The following is a 23,761-nucleotide window of genomic DNA, read 5'->3' on the forward strand; positions in this document are numbered from 1 at the left end:
GGGGCGTAGCTCAGTTGGTAGAGCGTTCGCTTTGCATGTGAAAGGTCCAGCGTTCAAGCCGCGGCGCATCCATTTTTTGTGGTCAGTGCATGGTAAGTGTTGGTCGCGGCGAACCTAAAGGCACGCAAGATGTTGCAAAGCCAGCGTCACAGACTGATATGATGTATACTGACGTAAGGAGAGCAAGATGTAAGTGTGGGGACCGGCTGTTATCGAGGTGTCATCGAGTGCAGATCTGTCTTAGGTATCGCGGCTTAACCTCATAGAAGTCCAGAGGGTGGACAACACGTTGGTCTTACTCAGAGCGGTGTCCGAATTCTATTTTCGACGTTATACGTGCCACTTTCATTGTGGCCAACTACGATTCGATACAGAATGCACGAAACCTGAAAGACACCCTAACGGATACAAAGAGAGTAGTGTTTGTCTGCTGAATAATGGGAATGCAAGGGTCTGTGTCGTCTATATGGCTGTATGTAGCACCATTAGTCTTCGGGGTGGCGGGCGTAGCTCAGATGGTAGAGCGCTCGCTTAGTATGCGAGAGGTACTGGGATCAATACCCAGTGCTTCCAGAATTTTTAACACACCTACATGCGCACCTTGCCATGCAAGAGGAATAATTCACAACCAGCAGATGTGTCTAGGAAGATACAAGCGAATGATTAGCATCCACAATTGACAAGCGTGCTGTTATTAGTGCGCAGGAAGCACCCTCCTCCCACGCCTACACTTAATTTAGAAACAGTACAAGTGTTCCCGTAAGATTCTCAAGCCTATGTCGGAAAGATCTGCCTTGCGCCGAGTTCACGTAAATCCCACTGCACATTCCTATTCTTTGCGTGCAGTCAGCTGCTACTGGTGTTGCTAGTTGTGACTGCTGATAACAGATGCCGTAGCAATCAATCCATGGAGTGAGTTGTGTGTTTTGCGATAGTCTGTCTCTGACAAGCAAGCACAGGTGACATAGGTGCGAACACAGGAAGCTTGCAGACCCTCGCTGCCTGCAGACACCGAGCAGCCACACTAGGAGGGCGGCCTAAGCCGTAGCCGAAATGTGCTCATTCGCTTTGGCGCGACGTCGAACTATAAATAATGCTGTCACTAGCGTGAGCGTTGCGTGAGCATCGTGGAAAGTCGGAAAAGTCGGCTGCGAGAGTGAGTGCCAAGTTTGGGGAACGTTTCGTAGTATGCGCATTGCAATGGAGACGCGGAAACTTGTTGTCGCCCAGTGTTTTGCAGTTGGACGACAAGATTGGTACACAGTAGTAAAGAGCGAGGCACTGAGTTGGCATGAATAATGGAGTGCACAATGGGGCTCGAGATGTGTTTGTTACCTCAGGTGCTGTATGATTGTCGACAAGGAGTGAAAACGGAGCAATTTGTGACGGCTCTTTCAATTTAAGACGTTAAAAACAGACGGAATTTGCATTTGTAATACCAGAGCATCGAAACTACTTGGAACTTTTGTGTATATGAACGGGTCCGCGCCTTTGTACTCTGCTCCCTTCACCGCTACAAACCAACCAACCATCGTGTCCGTGCGCATCTGAGTGGCAAAGAATGGGGAATACCGCAGCTTGGTCGTGCATGGGGCGTAGCTCAGTTGGTAGAGCGTTCGCTTTGCATGTGAAAGGTCCAGCGTTCAAGCCGCGGCGCATCCATTTTTTGTGGTCAGTGCATGGTAAGTGTTGGTCGCGGCGAACCTAAAGGCACGCAAGATGTTGCAAAGCCAGCGTCACAGACTGATATGATGTATACTGACGTAAGGAGAGCAAGATGTAAGTGTGGGGACCGGCTGTTATCGAGGTGTCATCGAGTGCAGATCTGTCTTAGGTATCGCGGCTTAACCTCATAGAAGTCCAGAGGGTGGACAACACGTTGGTCTTACTCAGAGCGGTGTCCGAATTCTATTTTCGACGTTATACGTGCCACTTTCATTGTGGCCAACTACGATTCGATACAGAATGCACGAAACCTGAAAGACACCCTAACGGATACAAAGAGAGTAGTGTTTGTCTGCTGAATAATGGGAATGCAAGGGTCTGTGTCGTCTATATGGCTGTATGTAGCACCATTAGTCTTCGGGGTGGCGGGCGTAGCTCAGATGGTAGAGCGCTCGCTTAGTATGCGAGAGGTACTGGGATCAATACCCAGTGCTTCCAGAATTTTTAACACACCTACATGCGCACCTTGCCATGCAAGAGGAATAATTCACAACCAGCAGATGTGTCTAGGAAGATACAAGCGAATGATTAGCATCCACAATTGACAAGCGTGCTGTTATTAGTGCGCAGGAAGCACCCTCCTCCCACGCCTACACTTAATTTAGAAACAGTACAAGTGTTCCCGTAAGATTCTCAAGCCTATGTCGGAAAGATCTGCCTTGCGCCGAGTTCACGTAAATCCCACTGCACATTCCTAATCTTTGCGTGCAGTCAGCTGCTACTGGTGTTGCTAGTTGTGACTGCTGATAACAGATGCCGTAGCAATCAATCCATGGAGTGAGTTGTGTGTTTTGCGATAGTCTGTCTCTGACAAGCAAGCACAGGTGACATAGGTGCGAACACAGGAAGCTTGCAGACCCTCGCTGCCTGCAGACACCGAGCAGCCACACTAGGAGGGCGGCCTAAGCCGTAGCCGAAATGTGCTCATTCGCTTTGGCGCGACGTCGAACTATAAATAATGCTGTCACTAGCGTGAGCGTCGTGGAAAGTCGGAAAAGTCGGCTGCGAGGGTGAGTGCCAAGTTTGGGGAACGTTTCGTAGTATGCGCATTGCAATGGAGACGCGGAAACTTGTTGTCGCCCAGTGTTTGTCAGTTGGACGACAAGATTGGTACACAGTAGTAAAGAGCGAGGCACTGAGTTGGCATGAATAATGGAGTGCACAATGGGGCTCGAGATGTGTTTGTTACCTCAGGTGCTGTATGATTGTCGACAAGGAGTGAAAACGGAGCAATTTGTGACGGCTCTTTCAATTTAAGACGTTAAAAACAGACGGAATTTGCATTTGTAATACCAGAGCATCGAAACTACTTGGAACTTTTGTGTATATGAACGGGTCCTCGCCTTTGTACTCTGCTCCCTTCACCGCTACAAACCAACCAACCATCGTGTCCGTGCGCATCTGAGTGGCAGAGAATGGGGAATACCGCAGCTTGGTCGTGCATGGGGCGTAGCTCAGTTGGTAGAGCGTTCGCTGTGCATGTGAAAGGTCCAGCGTTCAAGCCGCGGCGCATCCATTTTTTGTGGTCAGTGCATGGTAAGTGTTGGTCGCGGCGAACCTAAAGGCACGCAAGATGTTGCAAAGCCAGCGTCACAGACTGATATGATGTATACTGACGTAAGGAGAGCAAGATGTAAGTGTGGGGACCGGCTGTTATCGAGGTGTCATCGAGTGCAGATCTGTCTTAGGTATCGCGGCTTAACCTCATTGAAGTCTAGAGGGTGGACAACACGTTGGTCTTACTCAGAGCGGTGTCCGAATTCTATTTCGACGTTATACATGCCACTTTCATTGTGGCCAACTACGATTCGATACAGAATGCACGAAACCTGAAAGACACCCTAACGGATACAAAGAGAGTAGTGTTTGTCTGCTGAATAATGGGAATGCAAGGGTCTGTGTCGTCTATATGGCTGTATGTAGCACCATTAGTCTTCGGGGTGGCGGGCGTAGCTCAGATGGTAGAGCGCTCGCTTAGTATGCGAGAGGTACTGGGATCAATACCCAGTGCCTCCAGAATTTTTAATACAACTACATGCGCACCTTGCCATGCAAGAGGAATAATTCACAACCAGCAGATGTGTCTAGGAAGATACAAGCGAATGATTAGCATCCACAATTGACAAGCGTGCTGTTATTAGTGCGCAGGAAGCACCTTCCTCCCACGCCTACACTTAATTTAGAAACAGTACAAGTGTTCCCGTAAGATTCTCAAGCCTATGTCGGAAAGATCTGCCTTGCGCCGAGTTCACGTAAATCCCACTGCACATTCCTATTCTTTGCGTGCAGTCAGCTGCTACTGGTGTTGCTAGTTGTGACTGCTGATAACAGATGCCGTAGCAATCAATCCATGGAGTGAGTTGTGTGTTTTGCGATAGTCTGTCTCTGACAAGCAAGCACAGGTGACATAGGTGCGAACACAGGAAGCTTGCAGACCCTCGCTGCCTGCAGACACCGAGCAGCCACACTAGGAGGGCGGCCTAAGCCGTAGCCGAAATGTGCTCATTCGCTTTGGCGCGACGTCGAACTATAAATAATGCTGTCACTAGCGTGAGCGTTGCGTGAGCATCGTGGAAAGTCGGAAAAGTCGGCTGCGAGGGTGAGTGCCAAGTTTGGGGAACGTTTCGTAGTATGCGCATTGCAATGGAGACGCGGAAACTTGTTGTCGCCCAGTGTTTTGCAGTTGGACGACAAGATTGGTACACAGTAGTAAAGAGCGAGGCACTGAGTTGGCATGAATAATGGAGTGCACAATGGGGCTCGAGATGTGTTTGTTACCTCAGGTGCTGTATGATTGTCGACAAGGAGTGAAAACGGAGCAATTTGTGACGGCTCTTTCAATTTAAGACGTTAAAAACAGACGGAATTTGCATTTGTAATACCAGAGCATCGAAACTACTTGGAACTTTTGTGTATATGAACGGGTCCTCGCCTTTGTACTCTGCTCCCTTCACCGCTACAAACCAACCAACCATCGTGTCCGTGCGCATCTGAGTCGCAAAGAATGGGGAATACCGCAGCTTGGTCGTGCATGGGGCGTAGCTCAGTTGGTAGAGCGTTCGCTGTGCATGTGAAAGGTCCAGCGTTCAAGCCGCGGCGCATCCATTTTTTGTGGTCAGTGCATGGTAAGTGTTGGTCGCGGCGAACCTAAAGGCACGCAAGATGTTGCAAAGCCAGCGTCACAGACTGATATGATGTATACTGACGTAAGGAGAGCAAGATGTAAGTGTGGGGACCGGCTGTTATCGAGGTGTCATCGAGTGCAGATCTGTCTTAGGTATCGCGGCTTAACCTCATTGAAGTCCAGAGGGTGGACAACACGTTGGTCTTACTCAGAGCGGTGTCCGAATTCTATTTTCGACGTTATACGTGCCACTTTCATTGTGGCCAACTACGATTCGATACAGAATGCACGAAACCTGAAAGACACCCTAACGGATACAAAGAGAGTAGTGTTTGTCTGCTGAATAATGGGAATGCAAGGGTCTGTGTCGTCTATATGGCTGTATGTAGCACCATCAGTCTTCGGGGTGGCGGGCGTAGCTCAGATGGTAGAGCGCTCGCTTAGTATGCGAGAGGTACTGGGATCAATACCCAGTACCTCCAGAATTTTTAACACACCTACATGCGCACCTTGCCATGCAAGAGGAATAATTCACAACCAGCAGATGTGTCTAGGAAGATACAAGCGAATGATTAGCATCCACAATTGACAAGCGTGCTGTTATTAGTGCGCAGGAAGCACCCTCCTCCCACGCCTACACTTAATTTAGAAACAGTACAAGTGTTCCCGTAAGATTCTCAAGCCTATGTCGGAAAGATCTGCCTTGCGCCGAGTTCACGTAAATCCCACTGCACATTCCTATTCTTTGCGCTCAGTCAGCTGCTACTGGTGTTGCTAGTTGTGACTGCTGATAACAGATGCCGTAGCAATCAATCCATGGAGTGAGTTGTGTGTTTTGCGATAGTCTGTCTCTGACAAGCAAGCACAGGTGACATAGGTGCGAACACAGGAAGCTTGCAGACCCTCGCTGCCTGCAGACACCGAGCAGCCACACTAGGAGGGCGGCCTAAGCCGTAGCCGAAATGTGCTCATTCGCTTTGGCGCGACGTCGAACTATAAATAATGCTGTCACTAGCGTGAGCGTCGTGGAAAGTCGGAAAAGTCGGCTGCGAGGGTGAGTGCCAAGTTTGGGGAACGTTTCGTAGTATGCGCATTGCAATGGAGACGCGGAAACTTGTTGTCGCCCAGTGTTTGTCAGTTGGACGACAAGATTGGTACACAGTAGTAAAGAGCGAGGCACTGAGTTGGCATGAATAATGGAGTGCACAATGGGGCTCGAGATGTGTTTGTTACCTCAGGTGCTGTATGATTGTCGACAAGGAGTGAAAACGGAGCAATTTGTGACGGCTCTTTCAATTTAAGACGTTAAAAACAGACGGAATTTGCATTTGTAATACCAGAGCATCGAAACTACTTGGAACTTTTGTGTATATGAACGGGTCCGCGCCTTTGTACTCTGCTCCCTTCACCGCTACAAACCAACCAACCATCGTGTCCGTGCGCATCTGAGTCGCAAAAAATGGGGAATAGCGCAGCTTGGTCGTGCATGGGGCGTAGCTCAGTTGGTAGAGCGTACGCTTTGCATGTGAAAGGTCCAGCGTTCAAGCCGCGGCGCATCCATTTTTTGTGGTCAGTGCATGGTAAGTGTTGGTCGCGGCGAACCTAAAGGCACGCAAGATGTTGCAAAGCCAGCGTCACAGACTGATATGATGTATACTGACGTAAGGAGAGCAAGATGTAAGTGTGGGGACCGGCTGTTATCGAGGTGTCATCGAGTGCAGATCTGTCTTAGGTATCGCGGCTTAACCTCATTGAAGTCTAGAGGGTGGACAACACGTTGGTCTTACTCAGAGCGGTGTCCGAATTCTATTTCGACGTTATACGTGCCACTTTCATTGTGGCCAACTACGATTCGATACAGAATGCACGAAACCTGAAAGACACCCTAACGGATACAAAGAGAGTAGTGTTTGTCTGCTGAATAATGGGAATGCAAGGGTCTGTGTCGTCTATATGGCTGTATGTAGCACCATTAGTCTTCGGGGTGGCGGGCGTAGCTCAGATGGTAGAGCGCTCGCTTAGTATGCGAGAGGTACTGGGATCAATACCCAGTGCCTCCAGAATTTTTAATACACCTACATGCGCACCTTGCCATGCAAGAGGAATAATTCACAACCAGCAGATGTGTCTAGGAAGATACAAGCGAATGATTAGCATCCACAATTGACAAGCGTGCTGTTATTAGTGCGCAGGAAGCACCTTCCTCCCACGCCTACACTTAATTTAGAAACAGTACAAGTGTTCCCGTAAGATTCTCAAGCCTATGTCGGAAAGATCTGCCTTGCGCCGAGTTCACGTAAATCCCACTGCACATTCCTATTCTTTGCGTGCAGTCAGCTGCTACTGGTGTTGCTAGTTGTGACTGCTGATAACAGATGCCGTAGCAATCAATCCATGGAGTGAGTTGTGTGTTTTGCGATAGTCTGTCTCTGACAAGCAAGCACAGGTGACATAGGTGCGAACACAGGAAGCTTGCAGACCCTCGCTGCCTGCAGACACCGAGCAGCCACACTAGGAGGGCGGCCTAAGCCGTAGGCGAAATGTGCTCATTCGCTTTGGCGCGACGTCGAACTATAAATAATGCTGTCACTAGCGTGAGCGTCGTGGAAAGTCGGAAAAGTCGGCTGCGAGGGTGAGTGCCAAGTTTGGGGAATGTTTCGTAGTATGCGCATTGCAATGGAGACGCGGAAACTTGTTGTGGCCCTGTGTTTTGCAGTTTGACGACAAGATTGGTACACAGTAGTAAAGAGCGAGGCACTGAGTTGGCATGAATAATGGAGTGCACAATGGGGCTCGAGATGTGTTTGTTACCTCAGGTGCTGTATGATTGTCGACAAGGAGTGAAAACGGAGCAATTTGTGACGGCTCTTTCAATTTAAGACGTTAAAAACAGACGGAATTTGCATTTGTAATACCAGAGCATCGAAACTACTTGGAACTTTTGTGTATATGAACGGGTCCGCGCCTTTGTACTCTGCTCCCTTCACCGCTACAAACCAACCAACCATCGTGTCCGTGCGCATCTGAGTCGCAAAGAATGGGGAATAGCGCAGCTTGGTCGTGCATGGGGCGTAGCTCAGTTGGTAGAGCGTACGCTTTGCATGTGAAAGGTCCAGCGTTCAAGCCGCGGCTCATCCATTTTTTGTGGTCAGTGCATGGTAAGTGTTGGTCGCGGCGAACCTAAAGGCACGCAAGATGTTGCAAAGCCAGCGTCACAGACTGATATGATGTATACTGACGTAAGGAGAGCAAGATGTAAGTGTGGGGACCGGCTGTTATCGAGGTGTCATCGAGTGCAGATCTGTCTTAGGTATCGCGGCTTAACCTCATTGAAGTCTAGAGGGTGGACAACACGTTGGTCTTACTCAGAGCGGTGTCCGAATTCTATTTTCGACGTTATACGTGCCACTTTCATTGTGGCCAACTACGATTCGATACAGAATGCACGAAACCTGAAAGACACCCTAACGGATACAAAGAGAGTAGTGTTTGTCTGCTGAATAATGGGAATGCAAGGGTCTGTGTCGTCTATATGGCTGTATGTAACACCATTAGTCTTCGGAGTGGCGGGCGTAGCTCAGATGGTCGAGCGCTCGCTTAGTATGCGAGAGGTACTGGGATCAATACCCAGTGCCTCCAGAATTTTTAATACACCTACATGCGCACCTTGCCATGCAAGAGGAATAATTCGCAACCAGCAGATGTGTCTAGGAAGATACAAGCGAATGATTAGCATCCACAATTGACAAGCGTGCTGTTATTAGTGCGCAGGAAGCACCTTCCTCCCACGCCTACACTTAATTTAGAAACAGTACAAGTGTTCCCGTAAGATTCTCAAGCCTATGTCGGAAAGATCTGCCTTGCGCCGAGTTCACGTAAATCCCACTGCACATTCCTATTCTTTGCGTGCAGTCAGCTGCTACTGGTGTTGCTAGTTGTGACTGCTGATAACAGATGCCGTAGCAATCAATCCATGGAGTGAGTTGTGTGTTTTGCGATAGTCTGTCTCTGACAAGCAAGCACAGGTGACATAGGTGCGAACACAGGAAGCTTGCAGACCCTCGCTGCCTGCAGACACCGAGCAGCCACACTAGGAGGGCGGCCTAAGCCGTAGGCGAAATGTGCTCATTCGCTTTGGCGCGACGTCGAACTATAAATAATGCTGTCACTAGCGTGAGCGTTGCGTGAGCGTCGTGGAAAGTCGGAAAAGTCGGCTGCGAGGGTGAGTGCCAAGTTTGGGGAATGTTTCGTAGTATGCGCATTGCAATGGAGACGCGGAAACTTGTTGTGGCCCTGTGTTTTGCAGTTTGACGACAAGATTGGTACACAGTAGTAAAGAGCGAGGCACTGAGTTGGCATGAATAATGGAGTGCACAATGGGGCTCGAGATGTGTTTGTTACCTCAGGTGCTGTATGATTGTCGACAAGGAGTGAAAACGGAGCAATTTGTGACGGCTCTTTCAATTTAAGACGTTAAAAACAGACGGAATTTGCATTTGTAATACCAGAGCATCGAAACTACTTGGAACTTTTGTGTATATGAACGGGTCCGCGCCTTTGTACTCTGCTCCCTTCACCGCTACAAACCAACCAACCATCGTGTCCGTGCGCATCTGAGTCGCAAAGAATGGGGAATAGCGCAGCTTGGTCGTGCATGGGGCGTAGCTCAGTTGGTAGAGCGTACGCTTTGCATGTGAAAGGTCCAGCGTTCAAGCCGCGGCGCATCCATTTTTTGTGGTCAGTGCATGGTAAGTGTTGGTCGCGGCGAACCTAAAGGCACGCAAGATGTTGCAAAGCCAGCGTCACAGACTGATATGATGTATACTGACGTAAGGAGAGCAAGATGTAAGTGTGGGGACCGGCTGTTATCGAGGTGTCATCGAGTGCAGATCTGTCTTAGGTATCGCGGCTTAACCTCATTGAAGTCTAGAGGGTGGACAACACGTTGGTCTTACTCAGAGCGGTGTCCGAATTCTATTTCGACGTTATACGTGCCACTTTCATTGTGGCCAACTACGATTCGATACAGAATGCACGAAACCTGAAAGACACCCTAACGGATACAAAGAGAGTAGTGTTTGTCTGCTGAATAATGGGAATGCAAGGGTCTGTGTCGTCTATATGGCTGTATGTAGCACCATTAGTCTTCGGGGTGGCGGGCGTAGCTCAGATGGTAGAGCGCTCGCTTAGTATGCGAGAGGTACTGGGATCAATACCCAGTGCCTCCAGAATTTTTAATACACCTACATGCGCACCTTGCCATGCAAGAGGAATAATTCACAACCAGCAGATGTGTCTAGGAAGATACAAGCGAATGATTAGCATCCACAATTGACAAGCGTGCTGTTATTAGTGCGCAGGAAGCACCTTCCTCCCACGCCTACACTTAATTTAGAAACAGTACAAGTGTTCCCGTAAGATTCTCAAGCCTATGTCGGAAAGATCTGCCTTGCGCCGAGTTCACGTAAATCCCACTGCACATTCCTATTCTTTGCGTGCAGTCAGCTGCTACTGGTGTTGCTAGTTGTGACTGCTGATAACAGATGCCGTAGCAATCAATCCATGGAGTGAGTTGTGTGTTTTGCGATAGTCTGTCTCTGACAAGCAAGCACAGGTGACATAGGTGCGAACACAGGAAGCTTGCAGACCCTCGCTGCCTGCAGACACCGAGCAGCCACACTAGGAGGGCGGCCTAAGCCGTAGCCGAAATGTGCTCATTCGCTTTGGCGCGACGTCGAACTATAAATAATGCTGTCACTAGCGTGAGCGTCGTGGAAAGTCGGAAAAGTCGGCTGCGAGGGTGAGTGCCAAGTTTGGGGAACGTTTCGTAGTATGCGCATTGCAATGGAGACGCGGAAACTTGTTGTCGCCCAGTGTTTGTCAGTTGGACGACAAGATTGGTACACAGTAGTAAAGAGCGAGGCACTGAGTTGGCATGAATAATGGAGTGCACAATGGGGCTCGAGATGTGTTTGTTACCTCAGGTGCTGTATGATTGTCGACAAGGAGTGAAAACGGAGCAATTTGTGACGGCTCTTTCAATTTAAGACGTTAAAAACAGACGGAATTTGCATTTGTAATACCAGAGCATCGAAAGTACTTGGAACTTTTGTGTATATGAACGGGTCCGCGCCTTTGTACTCTGCTCCCTTCACCGCTACAAACCAACCAACCATCGTGTCCGTGCGCATCTGAGTCGCAAAGAATGGGGAATAGCGCAGCTTGGTCGTGCATGGGGCGTAGCTCAGTTGGTAGAGCGTACGCTTTGCATGTGAAAGGTCCAGCGTTCAAGCCGCGGCGCATCCATTTTTTGTGGTCAGTGCATGGTAAGTGTTGGTCGCGGCGAACCTAAAGGCACGCAAGATGTTGCAAAGCCAGCGTCACAGACTGATATGATGTATACTGACGTAAGGAGAGCAAGATGTAAGTGTGGGGACCGGCTGTTATCGAGGTGTCATCGAGTGCAGATCTGTCTTAGGTATCGCGGCTTAACCTCATTGAAGTCTAGAGGGTGGACAACACGTTGGTCTTACTCAGAGCGGTGTCCGAATTCTATTTCGACGTTATACGTGCCACTTTCATTGTGGCCAACTACGATTCGATACAGAATGCACGAAACCTGAAAGACACCCTAACGGATACAAAGAGAGTAGTGTTTGTCTGCTGAATAATGGGAATGCAAGGGTCTGTGTCGTCTATATGGCTGTATGTAGCACCATTAGTCTTCGGGGTGGCGGGCGTAGCTCAGATGGTAGAGCGCTCGCTTAGTATGCGAGAGGTACTGGGATCAATACCCAGTGCCTCCAGAATTTTTAATACACCTACATGCGCACCTTGCCATGCAAGAGGAATAATTCACAACCAGCAGATGTGTCTAGGAAGATACAAGCGAATGATTAGCATCCACAATTGACAAGCGTGCTGTTATTAGTGCGCAGGAAGCACCTTCCTCCCACGCCTACACTTAATTTAGAAACAGTACAAGTGTTCCCGTAAGATTCTCAAGCCTATGTCGGAAAGATCTGCCTTGCGCCGAGTTCACGTAAATCCCACTGCACATTCCTATTCTTTGCGTGCAGTCAGCTGCTACTGGTGTTGCTAGTTGTGACTGCTGATAACAGATGCCGTAGCAATCAATCCATGGAGTGAGTTGTGTGTTTTGCGATAGTCTGTCTCTGACAAGCAAGCACAGGTGACATAGGTGCGAACACAGGAAGCTTGCAGACCCTCGCTGCCTGCAGACACCGAGCAGCCACACTAGGAGGGCGGCCTAAGCCGTAGCCGAAATGTGCTCATTCGCTTTGGCGCGACGTCGAACTATAAATAATGCTGTCACTAGCGTGAGCGTCGTGGAAAGTCGGAAAAGTCGGCTGCGAGGGTGAGTGCCAAGTTTGGGGAATGTTTCGTAGTATGCGCATTGCAATGGAGACGCGGAAACTTGTTGTGGCCCTGTGTTTTGCAGTTTGACGACAAGATTGGTACACAGTAGTAAAGAGCGAGGCACTGAGTTGGCATGAATAATGGAGTGCACAATGGGGCTCGAGATGTGTTTGTTACCTCAGGTGCTGTATGATTGTCGACAAGGAGTGAAAACGGAGCAATTTGTGACGGCTCTTTCAATTTAAGACGTTAAAAACAGACGGAATTTGCATTTGTAATACCAGAGCATCGAAACTACTTGGAACTTTTGTGTATATGAACGGGTCCGCGCCTTTGTACTCTGCTCCCTTCACCGCTACAAACCAACCAACCATCGTGTCCGTGCGCATCTGAGTCGCAAAGAATGGGGAATAGCGCAGCTTGGTCGTGCATGGGGCGTAGCTCAGTTGGTAGAGCGTACGCTTTGCATGTGAAAGGTCCAGCGTTCAAGCCGCGGCTCATCCATTTTTTGTGGTCAGTGCATGGTAAGTGTTGGTCGCGGCGAACCTAAAGGCACGCAAGATGTTGCAAAGCCAGCGTCACAGACTGATATGATGTATACTGACGTAAGGAGAGCAAGATGTAAGTGTGGGGACCGGCTGTTATCGAGGTGTCATCGAGTGCAGATCTGTCTTAGGTATCGCGGCTTAACCTCATTGAAGTCTAGAGGGTGGACAACACGTTGGTCTTACTCAGAGCGGTGTCCGAATTCTATTTTCGACGTTATACGTGCCACTTTCATTGTGGCCAACTACGATTCGATACAGAATGCACGAAACCTGAAAGACACCCTAACGGATACAAAGAGAGTAGTGTTTGTCTGCTGAATAATGGGAATGCAAGGGTCTGTGTCGTCTATATGGCTGTATGTAACACCATTAGTCTTCGGAGTGGCGGGCGTAGCTCAGATGGTCGAGCGCTCGCTTAGTATGCGAGAGGTACTGGGATCAATACCCAGTGCCTCCAGAATTTTTAATACACCTACATGCGCACCTTGCCATGCAAGAGGAATAATTCGCAACCAGCAGATGTGTCTAGGAAGATACAAGCGAATGATTAGCATCCACAATTGACAAGCGTGCTGTTATTAGTGCGCAGGAAGCACCTTCCTCCCACGCCTACACTTAATTTAGAAACAGTACAAGTGTTCCCGTAAGATTCTCAAGCCTATGTCGGAAAGATCTGCCTTGCGCCGAGTTCACGTAAATCCCACTGCACATTCCTATTCTTTGCGTGCAGTCAGCTGCTACTGGTGTTGCTAGTTGTGACTGCTGATAACAGATGCCGTAGCAATCAATCCATGGAGTGAGTTGTGTGTTTTGCGATAGTCTGTCTCTGACAAGCAAGCACAGGTGACATAGGTGCGAACACAGGAAGCTTGCAGACCCTCGCTGCCTGCAGACACCGAGCAGCCACACTAGGAGGGCGGCCTAAGCCGTAGGCGAAATGTGCTCATTCGCTTTGGCGCGACGTCGAACTATAAATAATGCTGTCACTAGCGTGAGCGTTGCGTGAGCGTCGTGGAAAGTCGGAAAAGTCGGCTGCGAGGGTGAGTGCCAAGTTTGGGGAATGTTTCGTAGTATGCGCATTGCAATGGAGACGCGGAAACTTGTTGTGGCCCTGTGTTTTGCAGTTTGACGACAAGATTGGTACACAGTAGTAAAGAGCGAGGCACTGAGTTGGCATGAATAATGGAGTGCACAATGGGGCTCGAGATGTGTTTGTTACCTCAGGTGCTGTATGATTGTCGACAAGGAGTGAAAACGGAGCAATTTGTGACGGCTCTTTCAATTTAAGACGTTAAAAACAGACGGAATTTGCATTTGTAATACCAGAGCATCGAAAGTACTTGGAACTTTTGTGTATATGAACGGGTCCGCGCCTTTGTACTCTGCTCCCTTCACCGCTACAAACCAACCAACCATCGTGTCCGTGCGCATCTGAGTCGCAAAGAATGGGGAATAGCGCAGCTTGGTCGTGCATGGGGCGTAGCTCAGTTGGTAGAGCGTACGCTTTGCATGTGAAAGGTCCAGCGTTCAAGCCGCGGCGCATCCATTTTTTGTGGTCAGTGCATGGTAAGTGTTGGTCGCGGCGAACCTAAAGGCACGCAAGATGTTGCAAAGCCAGCGTCACAGACTGATATGATGTATACTGACGTAAGGAGAGCAAGATGTAAGTGTGGGGACCGGCTGTTATCGAGGTGTCATCGAGTGCAGATCTGTCTTAGGTATCGCGGCTTAACCTCATTGAAGTCTAGAGGGTGGACAACACGTTGGTCTTACTCAGAGCGGTGTCCGAATTCTATTTCGACGTTATACGTGCCACTTTCATTGTGGCCAACTACGATTCGATACAGAATGCACGAAACCTGAAAGACACCCTAACGGATACAAAGAGAGTAGTGTTTGTCTGCTGAATAATGGGAATGCAAGGGTCTGTGTCGTCTATATGGCTGTATGTAGCACCATTAGTCTTCGGGGTGGCGGGCGTAGCTCAGATGGTAGAGCGCTCGCTTAGTATGCGAGAGGTACTGGGATCAATACCCAGTGCCTCCAGAATTTTTAATACACCTACATGCGCACCTTGCCATGCAAGAGGAATAATTCACAACCAGCAGATGTGTCTAGGAAGATACAAGCGAATGATTAGCATCCACAATTGACAAGCGTGCTGTTATTAGTGCGCAGGAAGCACCTTCCTCCCACGCCTACACTTAATTTAGAAACAGTACAAGTGTTCCCGTAAGATTCTCAAGCCTATGTCGGAAAGATCTGCCTTGCGCCGAGTTCACGTAAATCCCACTGCACATTCCTATTCTTTGCGTGCAGTCAGCTGCTACTGGTGTTGCTAGTTGTGACTGCTGATAACAGATGCCGTAGCAATCAATCCATGGAGTGAGTTGTGTGTTTTGCGATAGTCTGTCTCTGACAAGCAAGCACAGGTGACATAGGTGCGAACACAGGAAGCTTGCAGACCCTCGCTGCCTGCAGACACCGAGCAGCCACACTAGGAGGGCGGCCTAAGCCGTAGCCGAAATGTGCTCATTCGCTTTGGCGCGACGTCGAACTATAAATAATGCTGTCACTAGCGTGAGCGTCGTGGAAAGTCGGAAAAGTCGGCTGCGAGGGTGAGTGCCAAGTTTGGGGAACGTTTCGTAGTATGCGCATTGCAATGGAGACGCGGAAACTTGTTGTCGCCCAGTGTTTGTCAGTTGGACGACAAGATTGGTACACAGTAGTAAAGAGCGAGGCACTGAGTTGGCATGAATAATGGAGTGCACAATGGGGCTCGAGATGTGTTTGTTACCTCAGGTGCTGTATGATTGTCGACAAGGAGTGAAAACGGAGCAATTTGTGACGGCTCTTTCAATTTAAGACGTTAAAAACAGACGGAATTTGCATTTGTAATACCAGAGCATCGAAAGTACTTGGAACTTTTGTGTATATGAACGGGTCCGCGCCTTTGTACTCTGCTCCCTTCACCGCTACAAACCAACCAACCATCGTGTCCGTGCGCATCTGAGTCGCAAAGAATGGGGAATAGCGCAGCTTGGTCGTGCATGGGGCGTAGCTCAGTTGGTAGAGCGTACGCTTTGCATGTGAAAGGTCCAGCGTTCAAGCCGCGGCGCATCCATTTTTTGTGGTCAGTGCATGGTAAGTGTTGGTCGCGGCGAACCTAAAGGCACGCAAGATGTTGCAAAGCCAGCGTCACAGACTGATATGATGTATACTGACGTAAGGAGAGCAAGATGTAAGTGTGGGGACCGGCTGTTATCGAGGTGTCATCGAGTGCAGATCTGTCTTAGGTATCGCGGCTTAACCTCATTGAAGTCTAGAGGGTGGACAACACGTTGGTCTTACTCAGAGCGGTGTCCGAATTCTATTTCGACGTTATACGTGCCACTTTCATTGTGGCCAACTACGATTCGATACAGAATGCACGAAACCTGAAAGACACCCTAACGGATACAAAGAGAGTAGTGTTTGTCTGCTGAATAATGGGAATGCAAGGGTCTGTGTCGTCTATATGGCTGTATGTAGCACCATTAGTCTTCGGGGTGGCGGGCGTAGCTCAGATGGTAGAGCGCTCGCTTAGTATGCGAGAGGTACTGGGATCAATACCCAGTGCCTCCAGAATTTTTAATACACCTACATGCGCACCTTGCCATGCAAGAGGAATAATTCACAACCAGCAGATGTGTCTAGGAAGATACAAGCGAATGATTAGCATCCACAATTGACAAGCGTGCTGTTATTAGTGCGCAGGAAGCACCTTCCTCCCACGCCTACACTTAATTTAGAAACAGTACAAGTGTTCCCGTAAGATTCTCAAGCCTATGTCGGAAAGATCTGCCTTGCGCCGAGTTCACGTAAATCCCACTGCACATTCCTATTCTTTGCGTGCAGTCAGCTGCTACTGGTGTTGCTAGTTGTGACTGCTGATAACAGATGCCGTAGCAATCAATCCATGGAGTGAGTTGTGTGTTTTGCGATAGTCTGTCTCTGACAAGCAAGCACAGGTGACATAGGTGCGAACACAGGAAGCTTGCAGACCCTCGCTGCCTGCAGACACCGAGCAGCCACACTAGGAGGGCGGCCTAAGCCGTAGCCGAAATGTGCTCATTCGCTTTGGCGCGACGTCGAACTATAAATAATGCTGTCACTAGCGTGAGCGTTGCGTGAGCGTCGTGGAAAGTCGGAAAAGTCGGCTGCGAGGGTGAGTGCCAAGTTTGGGGAATGTTTCGTAGTATGCGCATTGCAATGGAGACGCGGAAACTTGTTGTGGCCCTGTGTTTTGCAGTTTGACGACAAGATTGGTACACAGTAGTAAAGAGCGAGGCACTGAGTTGGCATGAATAATGGAGTGCACAATGGGGCTCGAGATGTGTTTGTTACCTCAGGTGCTGTATGATTGTCGACAAGGAGTGAAAACGGAGCAATTTGTGACGGCTCTTTCAATTTAAGACGTTAAAAACAGACGGAATTTGCATTTGTAATACCAGAGCATCGAAACTACTTGGAACTTTTGTGTATATGAACGGGTCCGCGCCTTTGTACTCTGCTCCCTTCACCGCTACAAACCAACCAACCATCGTGTCCGTGCGCATCTGAGTCGCAAAGAATGGGGAATAGCGCAGTTTGTTAGTGCATGGGGCGTAGCTCAGTTGGTAGAGCGTTCGCTTTGCATGTGAAAGGTCCAGGGTTCAAGCCGCGGCGCCTCAATTTTTTGTGGTCAGTGCATTGTACGTGTTGGTCGCGGCGAACCTAAAGGCACGCAAGATGTTGCAAAGCCAGCGTCACAGACTGATATGATGTATACTGACGTAAGGAGAGCAAGATGTAAGTGTGGGGACCGGCTGTTATCGAGGTGTCATCGAGTGCAGATCTGTCTTAGGTATCGCGGCTTAACCTCATTGAAGTCTAGAGGGTGGACAACACGTTGGTCTTACTCAGAGCGGTGTCCGAATTCTATTTTCGACGTTATACGTGCCACTTTCATTGTGGCCAACTACGATTCGATACAGAATGCACGAAACCTGAAAGACACCCTAACGGATACAAAGAGAGTAGTGTTTGTCTGCTGAATAATGGGAATGCAAGGGTCTGTGTCGTCTATATGGCTGTATGTAGCACCATTAGTCTTCGGGGTGGCGGGCGTAGCTCAGATGGTAGAGCGCTCGCTTAGTATGCGAGAGGTACTGGGATCAATACCCAGTGCCTCCAGAATTTTTAACACACCTACATGCGCACCTTGCCATGCAAGAGGAATAATTCACAACCAGCAGATGTGTCTAGGAAGATACAAGCGAATGATTAGCATCCACAATTGACAAGCGTGCTGTTATTAGTGCGCAGGAAGCACCCTCCTCCCACGCCTACACTTAATTTAGAAGCAGTACAAGTGTTCCCGTAAGATTCTCAAGCCTATGTCGGAAAGATCTGCCTTGCGCCGAGTTCACGTAAATCCCACTGCACATTCCTATTCTTTGCGTGCAGTCAGCTGCTACTGGTGTTGCTAGTTGTGACTGCTGATAACAGATGCCGTAGCAATCAATTCATGGAGTGAGTTGTGTGTTTTGCGATAGTCTGTCTCTGACAAGCAAGCACAGGTGACATAGGTGCGAACACAGGAAGCTTGCAGACCCTCGCTGCCTGCAGACACCGAGCAGCCACACTAGGAGGGCGGCCTAAGCCGTAGGCGAAATGTGCTCATTCGCTTTGGCGCGACGTCGAACTATAAATAATGCTGTCACTAGCGTGAGCGTCGTGGAAAGTCGGAAAAGTCGGCTGCGAGGGTGAGTGCCAAGTTTGGGGAATGTTTCGTAGTATGCGCATTGCAATGGAGACGCGGAAACTTGTTGTGGCCCTGTGTTTTGCAGTTTGACGACAAGATTGGTACACAGTAGTAAAGAGCGAGGCACTGAGTTGGCATGAATAATGGAGTGCACAATGGGGCTCGAGATGTGTTTGTTACCTCAGGTGCTGTATGATTGTCGACAAGGAGTGAAAACGGAGCAATTTGTGACGGCTCTTTCAATTTAAGACGTTAAAAACAGACGGAATTTGCATTTGTAATACCAGAGCATCGAAAGTACTTGGAACTTTTGTGTATATGAACGGGTCCGCGCCTTTGTACTCTGCTCCCTTCACCGCTACAAACCAACCAACCATCGTGTCCGTGCGCATCTGAGTCGCAAAGAATGGGGAATAGCGCAGCTTGGTCGTGCATGGGGCGTAGCTCAGTTGGTAGAGCGTACGCTTTGCATGTGAAAGGTCCAGCGTTCAAGCCGCGGCTCATCCATTTTTTGTGGTCAGTGCATGGTAAGTGTTGGTCGCGGCGAACCTAAAGGCACGCAAGATGTTGCAAAGCCAGCGTCACAGACTGATATGATGTATACTGACGTAAGGAGAGCAAGATGTAAGTGTGGGGACCGGCTGTTATCGAGGTGTCATCGAGTGCAGATCTGTCTTAGGTATCGCGGCTTAACCTCATTGAAGTCTAGAGGGTGGACAACACGTTGGTCTTACTCAGAGCGGTGTCCGAATTCTATTTCGACGTTATACGTGCCACTTTCATTGTGGCCAACTACGATTCGATACAGAATGCACGAAACCTGAAAGACACCCTAACGGATACAAAGAGAGTAGTGTTTGTATGCTGAATAATGGGAATGCAAGGGTCTGTGTCGTCTATATGGCTGTATGTAGCACCATTAGTCTTCGGGGTGGCGGGCGTAGCTCAGATGGTAGAGCGCTCGCTTAGTATGCGAGAGGTACTGGGATCAATACCCAGTGCCTCCAGAATTTTTAATACACCTACATGCGCACCTTGCCATGCAAGAGGAATAATTCACAACCAGCAGATGTGTCTAGGAAGATACAAGCGAATGATTAGCATCCACAATTGACAAGCGTGCTGTTATTAGTGCGCAGGAAGCACCTTCCTCCCACGCCTACACTTAATTTAGAAACAGTACAAGTGTTCCCGTAAGATTCTCAAGCCTATGTCGGAAAGATCTGCCTTGCGCCGAGTTCACGTAAATCCCACTGCACATTCCTATTCTTTGCGTGCAGTCAGCTGCTACTGGTGTTGCTAGTTGTGACTGCTGATAACAGATGCCGTAGCAATCAATCCATGGAGTGAGTTGTGTGTTTTGCGATAGTCTGTCTCTGACAAGCAAGCACAGGTGACATAGGTGCGAACACAGGAAGCTTGCAGACCCTCGCTGCCTGCAGACACCGAGCAGCCACACTAGGAGGGCGGCCTAAGCCGTAGCCGAAATGTGCTCATTCGCTTTGGCGCGACGTCGAACTATAAATAATGCTGTCACTAGCGTGAGCGTTGCGTGAGCGTCGTGGAAAGTCGGAAAAGTCGGCTGCGAGGGTGAGTGCCAAGTTTGGGGAATGTTTCGTAGTATGCGCATTGCAATGGAGACGCGGAAACTTGTTGTGGCCCTGTGTTTTGCAGTTTGACGACAAGATTGGTACACAGTAGTAAAGAGCGAGGCACTGAGTTGGCATGAATAATGGAGTGCACAATGGGGCTCGAGATGTGTTTGTTACCTCAGGTGCTGTATGATTGTCGACAAGGAGTGAAAACGGAGCAATTTGTGACGGCTCTTTCAATTTAAGACGTTAAAAACAGACGGAATTTGCATTTGTAATACCAGAGCATCGAAACTACTTGGAACTTTTGTGTATATGAACGGGTCCGCGCCTTTGTACTCTGCTCCCTTCACCGCTACAAACCAACCAACCATCGTGTCCGTGCGCATCTGAGTCGCAAAGAATGGGGAATAGCGCAGTTTGTTAGTGCATGGGGCGTAGCTCAGTTGGTAGAGCGTTCGCTTTGCATGTGAAAGGTCCAGGGTTCAAGCCGCGGCGCCTCAATTTTTTGTGGTCAGTGCATTGTACGTGTTGGTCGCGGCGAACCTAAAGGCACGCAAGATGTTGCAAAGCCAGCGTCACAGACTGATATGATGTATACTGACGTAAGGAGAGCAAGATGTAAGTGTGGGGACCGGCTGTTATCGAGGTGTCATCGAGTGCAGATCTGTCTTAGGTATCGCGGCTTAACCTCATTGAAGTCTAGAGGGTGGACAACACGTTGGTCTTACTCAGAGCGGTGTCCGAATTCTATTTTCGACGTTATACGTGCCACTTTCATTGTGGCCAACTACGATTCGATACAGAATGCACGAAACCTGAAAGACACCCTAACGGATACAAAGAGAGTAGTGTTTGTCTGCTGAATAATGGGAATGCAAGGGTCTGTGTCGTCTATATGGCTGTATGTAGCACCATTAGTCTTCGGGGTGGCGGGCGTAGCTCAGATGGTAGAGCGCTCGCTTAGTATGCGAGAGGTACTGGGATCAATACCCAGTGCCTCCAGAATTTTTAACACACCTACATGCGCACCTTGCCATGCAAGAGGAATAATTCACAACCAGCAGATGTGTCTAGGAAGATACAAGCGAATGATTAGCATCCACAATTGACAAGCGTGCTGTTATTAGTGCGCAGGAAGCACCCTCCTCCCACGCCTACACTTAATTTAGAAGCAGTACAAGTGTTCCCGTAAGATTCTCAAGCCTATGTCGGAAAGATCTGCCTTGCGCCGAGTTCACGTAAATCCCACTGCACATTCCTATTCTTTGCGTGCAGTCAGCTGCTACTGGTGTTGCTAGTTGTGACTGCTGATAACAGATGCCGTAGCAATCAATTCATGGAGTGAGTTGTGTGTTTTGCGATAGTCTGTCTCTGACAAGCAAGCACAGGTGACATAGGTGCGAACACAGGAAGCTTGCAGACCCTCGCTGCCTGCAGACACCGAGCAGCCACACTAGGAGGGCGGCCTAAGCCGTAGGCGAAATGTGCTCATTCGCTTTGGCGCGACGTCGAACTATAAATAATGCTGTCACTAGCGTGAGCGTCGTGGAAAGTCGGAAAAGTCGGCTGCGAGGGTGAGTGCCAAGTTTGGGGAATGTTTCGTAGTATGCGCATTGCAATGGAGACGCGGAAACTTGTTGTGGCCCTGTGTTTTGCAGTTTGACGACAAGATTGGTACACAGTAGTAAAGAGCGAGGCACTGAGTTGGCATGAATAATGGAGTGCACAATGGGGCTCGAGATGTGTTTGTTACCTCAGGTGCTGTATGATTGTCGACAAGGAGTGAAAACGGAGCAATTTGTGACGGCTCTTTCAATTTAAGACGTTAAAAACAGACGGAATTTGCATTTGTAATACCAGAGCATCGAAACTACTTGGAACTTTTGTGTATATGAACGGGTCCGCGCCTTTGTACTCTGCTCCCTTCACCGCTACAAACCAACCAACCATCGTGTCCGTGCGCATCTGAGTCGCAAAGAATGGGGAATAGCGCAGCTTGGTCGTGCATGGGGCGTAGCTCAGTTGGTAGAGCGTACGCTTTGCATGTGAAAGGTCCAGCGTTCAAGCCGCGGCTCATCCATTTTTTGTGGTCAGTGCATGGTAAGTGTTGGTCGCGGCGAACCTAAAGGCACGCAAGATGTTGCAAAGCCAGCGTCACAGACTGATATGATGTATACTGACGTAAGGAGAGCAAGATGTAAGTGTGGGGACCGGCTGTTATCGAGGTGTCATCGAGTGCAGATCTGTCTTAGGTATCGCGGCTTAACCTCATTGAAGTCTAGAGGGTGGACAACACGTTGGTCTTACTCAGAGCGGTGTCCGAATTCTATTTCGACGTTATACGTGCCACTTTCATTGTGGCCAACTACGATTCGATACAGAATGCACGAAACCTGAAAGACACCCTAACGGATACAAAGAGAGTAGTGTTTGTCTGCTGAATAATGGGAATGCAAGGGTCTGTGTCGTCTATATGGCTGTATGTAGCACCATTAGTCTTCGGGGTGGCGGGCGTAGCTCAGATGGTAGAGCGCTCGCTTAGTATGCGAGAGGTACTGGGATCAATACCCAGTGCCTCCAGAATTTTTAACACACCTACATGCGCACCTTGCCATGCAAGAGGAATAATTCACAACCAGCAGATGTGTCTAGGAAGATACAAGCGAATGATTAGCATCCACAATTGACAAGCGTGCTGTTATTAGTGCGCAGGAAGCACCCTCCTCCCACGCCTACACTTAATTTAGAAACAGTACAAGTGTTCCCGTAAGATTCTCAAGCCTATGTCGGAAAGATCTGCCTTGCGCCGAGTTCACGTAAATCCCACTGCACATTCCTATTCTTTGCGTGCAGTCAGCTGCTACTGGTGTTGCTAGTTGTGACTGCTGATAACAGATGCCGTAGCAATCAATTCATGGAGTGAGTTGTGTGTTTTGCGATAGTCTGTCTCTGACAAGCAAGCACAGGTGACATAGGTGCGAACACAGGAAGCTTGCAGACCCTCGCTGCCTGCAGACACCGAGCAGCCACATTAGGAGGGCGGCCTAAGCCGTAGGCGAAATGTGCTCATTCGCTTTGGCGCGACGTCGAACTATAAATAATGCTGTCACTAGCGTGAGCGTCGTGGAAAGTCGGAAAAGTCGGCTGCGAGGGTGAGTGCCAAGTTTGGGGAATGTTTCGTAGTATGCGCACTGCAATGGAGACGCGGAAACTTGTTGTGGCCCTGTGTTTTGCAGTTTGACGACAAGATTGGTACACAGTAGTAAAGAGCGAGGCACTGAGTTGGCATGAATAATGGAGTGCACAATGGGGCTCGAGATGTGTTTGTTACCTCAGGTGCTGTATGATTGTCGACAAGGAGTGAAAACGGAGCAATTTGTGACGGCTCTTTCAATTTAAGACGTTAAAAACAGACGGAATTTGCATTTGTAATACCAGAGCATCGAAACTACTTGGAACTTTTGTGTATATGAACGGGTCCGCGCCTTTGTACTCTGCTCCCTTCACCGCTACAAACGAACCAACCATCGTGTCCGTGCGCATCTGAGTCGCAAAGAATGGGGAATAGCGCAGCTTGGTCGTGCATGGGGCGTAGCTCAGTTGG

The 23,761-nt window shown here is 49.1% G+C and overlaps 4 non-coding genes across 4 annotated transcripts; all 4 read left to right on the top strand.

Annotated features, from left to right (window-relative positions):
- On the top strand, positions 1-72 carry Trnaa-ugc (transfer RNA alanine (anticodon UGC)). The gene has a single exon. It is a non-coding gene; the product is annotated as a tRNA-Ala (tRNA).
- A 1,518-nt stretch (positions 73-1,590) lies between these two features.
- On the top strand, positions 1,591-1,662 carry Trnaa-ugc (transfer RNA alanine (anticodon UGC)). Its single transcript has one exon. It is a non-coding gene; the product is annotated as a tRNA-Ala (tRNA).
- A 15,755-nt stretch (positions 1,663-17,417) lies between these two features.
- Positions 17,418-17,490, top strand: Trnaa-ugc (transfer RNA alanine (anticodon UGC)). Its single transcript has one exon. It is a non-coding gene; the product is annotated as a tRNA-Ala (tRNA).
- A 3,095-nt stretch (positions 17,491-20,585) lies between these two features.
- Positions 20,586-20,658, top strand: Trnaa-ugc (transfer RNA alanine (anticodon UGC)). The gene has a single exon. It is a non-coding gene; the product is annotated as a tRNA-Ala (tRNA).
- Positions 20,659-23,761: the final 3,103 nt, after the last annotated feature.

Source organism: Schistocerca gregaria, chromosome 10 (genome assembly GCF_023897955.1).
Source record: "Schistocerca gregaria isolate iqSchGreg1 chromosome 10, iqSchGreg1.2, whole genome shotgun sequence".
In the NCBI taxonomy this organism is placed as follows: domain Eukaryota; kingdom Metazoa; phylum Arthropoda; class Insecta; order Orthoptera; family Acrididae; genus Schistocerca; species Schistocerca gregaria.